Here is a 6,941-nt window from a genome sequence, read left to right as displayed (position 1 = left end):
TTGATCTTTTTTTTACTCCAGGTGAATTCCCCTATTATTTTTTCTAGCTTTATTAAATAGACCTTTTGTAGTATGATTGGTATGCTGTTCAATAAATAAATAAATTTAGACAGTATTTCCATTTTTATTATATTGTCCTGGCTTATGTACAAGCCTTATTTCTACATTAATATGGGTTTACTTTTTTTTTTACATATTCAATTAGTTTCTGTCTCTACCTTTGATAAGCGATATCTGTGTATTTCATATATATTATTGTTATTTTGAATGGAACTTAATTTTATTACTTTTAACTTTTGTTAATTTTTTGTTAGTTGCATTGTGTTCAGCAAATGGTTGTTTCTAATATTTCCATATTTTTGTATTTGTCTATGATGTTTTTCCTTCCCCATTCACAGTCAGCTTTTGTATCATGCTTGATTGATAAATATGTAAATGCAATTTGATCGCAGTTCATTAATCACCTAAAATCTCTCAGCTCTTTTTTTTTTCAGGTCATTAACTTCTTTTTAACTTTTTTTTGGTTAAATTTGTCTAAGTCTGAAAATGAAGTTTCCCATTATTGGAGGGTTTTTTTCTCTCTTTTCCTAGTAATTTAATTACCTTTTCCTTTAAATATTAAGATGCTATGATGTTTAGTACTTTTATGTATTTGTTTATATTTTTGTGTATTATATTGTAGATATTGATTTCTATGTACTTGTTTAAGTATATGTATATCTCCATCTTATCTCTCTGGTATATACATACATACATACATACATACATACATACATACATATACATATACACACATACAGATTTGTTTATTACTTGCGGTGCCTTTAAGCAACTGCTTGACTCTTTATTGTCTCTATTTTTTACCATAGCCTTGTCTGAAATTATGATTGCTACCCATTGCTTTCTTGAGTTCACCTGTAACAAAAATCCTCCTGTCACTCATTTTAATGTTATGAGGTTTCAAATATGTTTCTCGTTAATAACATACTTGGATTCAGCAGTCTATTCTATTCTGCCATTTTTTCTGTTTCGAGTGAGTTTCTATCATTTACATCCATTTTCATGATTCTAAATCACTTCACTTCATCCTGTCCTCTAGTATTTTTTTCTACATTTCCCTTCACCCATATTTACAATGATGATAAAGGTGGTTAGAGAGGAATTTGTCTAACACTATCGGTAAATAATGTTACATATTTCTATTCTTTTACAGGTTTTTTTTTTTACTTTTTCTTCCTTTACTTTTAGACCCCACCTTCAATACTTCCCCTTCCCCCACCAATGTTGAAGTTTGTTCACTTATGGAGAACAAAGAAACAAACATTTCTAAAAGTCTACTACATGCCAGGAACTGTACTATGTACTCTGAAAACATTATCTTATTTGCTCCTCACAACCCAGGGAGGTAGATGCTATCATTATCTCTATTTTGCAGTTGAAGAAACTATAGCAGACAGAGGTTCAGTGATATACCCAGGATCACACAGCCATTTAGTGTCTGAGGTTGGATTTGCACTCAGGTCTTCATGATGCTTAGTGTCTATTCACTGTGGCACCTTGCTGCCTGGCTACTCTTTTATCTGTTTTGATGTTTACCCCACCCTCCACCCCCTGCAAACCATTCTCACCTCTTCTCCTGTTCCCTCTTACTTACATGTAGAGTTTAAGGTACGTCATTTAATGTATGTCTACACCACACTGTTTGTGTGTTTGTATGTCTATATTTTACCTTCCTTTGTCCAGTTAAGATGGAAGTGAAGTTTGTGCAATATTAATTTTTCCATACCTTCCTACATATTTTCATATTCTTTATCACATATACTTCAAGAATGTGAAATAACCATTTTTTAGCCATCTTCCTACTTTCCTTCCTAATATAGTCCCTCAGACACTTCACTTTCTTCTCCTAAGACCATCAAAACAAAGCAAGACCTCCTTAATGCTCTCTATTTATTCTCTTTAACTTTCAGTGTGACTCTTAACGACAATAGAACTCTGCAGGGATGCTTGCAACTTCTCTTCCATTAGCAAGTACAAAATTTATCCTCATGTAGTGACTTCTAATTAACCACAGGTATATACCTTTCTGTGTTTCTTTTGTGTCCTATGTTTTTATTTAAAAATATGTACTCACTTCTGGCCTTTTCATCAGACATGGTTGGAAATCTGTTTCATTAATGGTCCATTGATCTTTCCCCTGTAGGATTACATTTTGCCAAATAGACAACATTTTTATATGTCTCTGTCTTTTATGCTTTGGAATAATCACAGTCCATACTCATAATCTTTATAGAACAAGCTGTCAAGTAGCAATATCAATTCTTAAATAGAATTAAAACACAACAAAGGAAAGAAATGGATTTTACAACTATGATAGGAAATCTAGCCCTCAATTGACAGCAAACTAACTAAAGGTGAGGAAAGCATCTCAGTCTTTTATTTTTTATCTGTTTTGGTCTGGCCAAGGTCAGATGTTCCGAGTCAGCCCCATGTCAGTAGAAGCACACGTGCATGACTATTGCTGTCACAAAATGAATCCATTCCAAAAGGTTGGCTTACCCAAAGTAATTCATATACCATTGTATATAAAGGCTTATACAATGATATGTTCCCAATTTAAGGAAACCCAACATATAGAAATCCGAATTTGTGAACACATTATTGAGCAGTTATTAGCCTTAAAATAATTTATTTTATCTTATTGCTCAATTCCCTTAGCCTCCTTCAAAGATTTCACATATTCATACTGTTGGTGATATGGGAACTTAGTACATGAGTATAGATGATTCTGTATAGTTAATTATGACTACAAGAAAATCATCTTAAAAGTTCAAAATCAACTATTTCTCATATTGTAGAATGCAAAGACTTGTATTCCTCCATAGAATATTCCTTTAATGAGTGACTTGTGTTGACCCAATCTAGGAGTTTCAACACTGCAAGCTAATCTGTTTGTTTCAGGTAATTACTCTCTCTGTCTCTCTCTGTCTCTGTCTCTGTCTCTGTCTGTCTCTCTATCTCTCTATCTCTCTATCTATCTATCTATCTATCTATCTATATATATATATTTACATCTATATACACACATACATATATGTGTGTATATATATATATATGTACACACACACACACACACACACACACACAAACCTATTTGCTATTTACACTGATAGCAAGACTGCAACTGAGAATCCTTCCCTCAATGCATAATCCTGTTAGGACAGAAACATCCCTACTAAACAAACAAACAAGCAAACAAAACCACATAAAACAATAAGAAGAAAAGCAGAAAATCCATGGGACACTTTCTGGAATTGGCATTTATGAATTGAAATGTGAAGTGCCTGGCTCTGTGCAAGACACAGAGGCACATAGAAAGAAGGATAAGATATACTCCTTGTCTTCAAGAAGCTCCCCTTCTAGAAGGGAGATAAGTAATATATCTAAATAAATACAATAAAAGATAATATGATAGAATATAGTAAACAAGAGAGGTACGGTATAGAATTCTAGATTGAAGGAATGAAAGACTGGAAATCAAGGAAAGTTTCATGTAGCTGGTACTTAAAATGTGGGGAGAATGGACTGATTATATTTCCTAACCTCACTTTATTTTTCCCATTTTGAAATATAATGATTGCATTTTCCTAACAATCAGCTAAATGTTTCTGTCAAAAATAATTGGAAAAACAGTTGAGATAGAAATGGAAGTTAGAAAATGTTATACTTTGCCCAGAAGGCATTTTAAAAGTTAGCTAAACAGACAGAAATAAACCTAATTTTCAAGAGACTTAATTTCAGGGCCTGTCTTCATGGATTTGGAACATCACAATTTGAAAACACTTATATTTTCCCGGTTGGCATCAGAAAGTGTAAATGATGATGCTGCCGATGATGATGATGATAAGACCTTTCTAGTCAAGTCAAATGGCAAAATGTTTAAATTATAGAGTTTTTGAGTCAAAAAGGATATTAATGTCTATCCTCATCTCTTTTAATAAATGAAATGAAACTGAGGCCAACTGAGGGTAAGTGATTTTCTCAGTGTGACATTGCTGGTAGTGGTACAATGAGAACTCCACATCAGGTCTCCTGAATCCTGGACCAAAGCTCTTATATGACACTGCATGGTCTCATTTGTTAATTGCTTTTTTGGTAGCAATACTGATTTAACTTTACTGTTAATAAAAAGTAGAAATGCTTGCACCCTCAGAAAATTAACATACATACATTACACTCACAAATGTGCAAATGCACAAACTCATCTCTCTGTGTGTATATATGTATTTGTGTGTATAGATAAATCACTTATCTATATGTGTATATATATATACATATGTGTAGAGGTGGATTAATATGTTCATCAATATCACATATGTACATGTGGAACATATCCTTGTTTAGTTCTTATACTTTTACAAATATGTAAATATCGAATAAATTTATATCATTTACATTATAATATACTGATATATAAATTGTACATAAAAATTTTACTATGCTGATATAATTACATAAATACATAAGTTGGATATACCTTTATGTGTATTCATCCATATGTACATATATACACGCATGCATTCATGCATGCATGTATATATATGTATATATGTGTGTGTATTTCTATGTGTGTGTGTATATATACATACATACATACATACATATATATATATATATATATAAATATGTATATAAATATATATATTTGGGAGGTTTTCAATCTGTTCTGTCTGAGATTATTGGCCCAGGGTTGACATAGAGCCAGTATATGTCAGACAGGATTGGAACCCAGCATTTTCTGTCCCCAAAGAAAGTTCTCTTTTCACAATGCCATCGATATACAATTCAAATATAGAATACATATATATATATATGTATATATATGCACATAAACATGCATATGCACATGTCTATATATGCATACCTATGTGTATATACACTTATAAAATCACATGCCTCCCAAATCTGTCTTCTCCTTCTTACTTTTACTACATCAAAAATCTACCTCTTTTTCCAGTGACACATTTCCTTGATGATATTCCATGATAAGCTGCTGTGACTATGTGCTATAGCAAGCTTATACCCGTCTTCCTATTGCCCTTGGGATGCTTGCAATTTTTAGTTTAGCTTTTTTTTCAAACAGTGTTGTTTCACTTCTATGTGGCATTTCCAGGATAACATCATTCTTAAAATAATAGACTTTGTGACAATGTGCTGAGTAGTTTGGAGTTATTGAAAGCCTTACATGATTTCCTACACAATGATGGTTGATCTCTTCTTTCTGTTGAATTCTGTCTTAGATTTCTTTCCACCTGAAGTTCTGTTCTTCAAGGCCCTGGATCAAAAACTTTCTAGAGTATAGCGCTTATGCTCAAATAAAGTGGTACATGCATCTTCCTACTTACTGGTAATATTTTATTATAACATTTGTCCCTGAAATATTTTAAAAAGACTACTTCATTGAAATCTTTAGCAATGTGAAATAAATCTGATAATTCTCATGGGAAAAAAATTGAATGAAAAACACACATGACCTGTACTATCATATACAACTTGTTAAATTAGAATAGTAAGAAAGAAATATGGAGAGAGAGGGAGATACAGAGATACATAGGCCGGAAGGAATATTTATATACTCTCACTTCCATGTATATACACTAGTATAAACTCTTGTATATGTATGTATATGTGAAAACACACTACCTATATATGTGTGTATGTATATTTCAATATCAATATTAATATGTACATATCTTATTTATCATAGATCATTATCATCAGGGAGTAGAAAAAGTTGAAGTTCCCCATCAGTATAGAATTCTTTTGTTTGGACTCTGAGCATGATATTCTCCTTGACACTATCAAATAAGCTCATGTAAGCACATGTTCTTATGTTTTAGCCTAAGCTTGTTCCTAGTACTTAGTGGCTTGTTGAATGAAGACATTCCTACAGGTCTGTCCATTCTGGAGTTTTGTATAAGTATATACATATGTGTGAGAGATACCTTGTTTGAAGAGAGCCTTCAGGGCAGCATTTTGTTCTACCAAATGAAATGCTTAAAAAATTAACAAAGATCAAACAGTGAGTTTGTTATATTCTCTGAACTGTTCAGTGAAGTATGTGACTGAAGAAAATCATCTGCATAAACCTCCCTGTTCCCTTTCCTTGTTCTCATCAAGGATTAATTGTTGCATAATCCTCCCATGCAATTTATGCATAGTCCACTCTCATATTGATTTGATAAAGAGGAGATGCAAGAATATAAGTTAATGGTCACTTATATGTTCTTCAGGAACTTTGATTTATTCATTCTTGGGAGGTAGAAGGTGAGGTAAAGGCACTACCTGTGGTCTTTTCCATTCTTTTGACATGTTCTTTTCTCTATAATATCTCAAATATATATCTCAATGGTCCTTTAGCTTTGTGATACTTCCAGCTTGAGATTAGTTTGTTTAGTCACTTCTAACTTCTTATCCCAATTTTAGTTTCTTATTTCTTCTTCCTCAGAAAACACATAAAGGTACATATTTAATATAATAATAATATCTGCCACTTACATGATGATTCAATTTTTGAAAATCACTTTATAGATGTCTTACTTGACTCACAATCAAGGCTAAAAGAATGAGGAACAATATAGGGTAATGGAAAGCATACCAATCATTAAGATGACCCAGATTCAAATTCTGACCTTACAACTTATTGATGGGGAATTTGATGATTATCTTGCTGATTTTGATTGATATCTCCACCCTGCTTTAGATACAACTAGCTGTGTGACTTTAGAATTTAAATTCTAGAAAATTAAAGATAAAACAGTCCTCAAAAATAGTGTACAAGTACTGTGTCTGACACCTACTGGTTATATGACCCTGGGCAAATCACTTAATATTTCAGTATCCCAGAGAATTTTCAATTTTCTACAACTATTTGTACAACA

The sequence above is a fragment of the Trichosurus vulpecula genome, chromosome 6, assembly GCF_011100635.1.
Source record: "Trichosurus vulpecula isolate mTriVul1 chromosome 6, mTriVul1.pri, whole genome shotgun sequence".
NCBI lineage: Eukaryota > Metazoa > Chordata > Mammalia > Diprotodontia > Phalangeridae > Trichosurus > Trichosurus vulpecula.
This window is presented reverse-complemented; position numbering follows the sequence as displayed.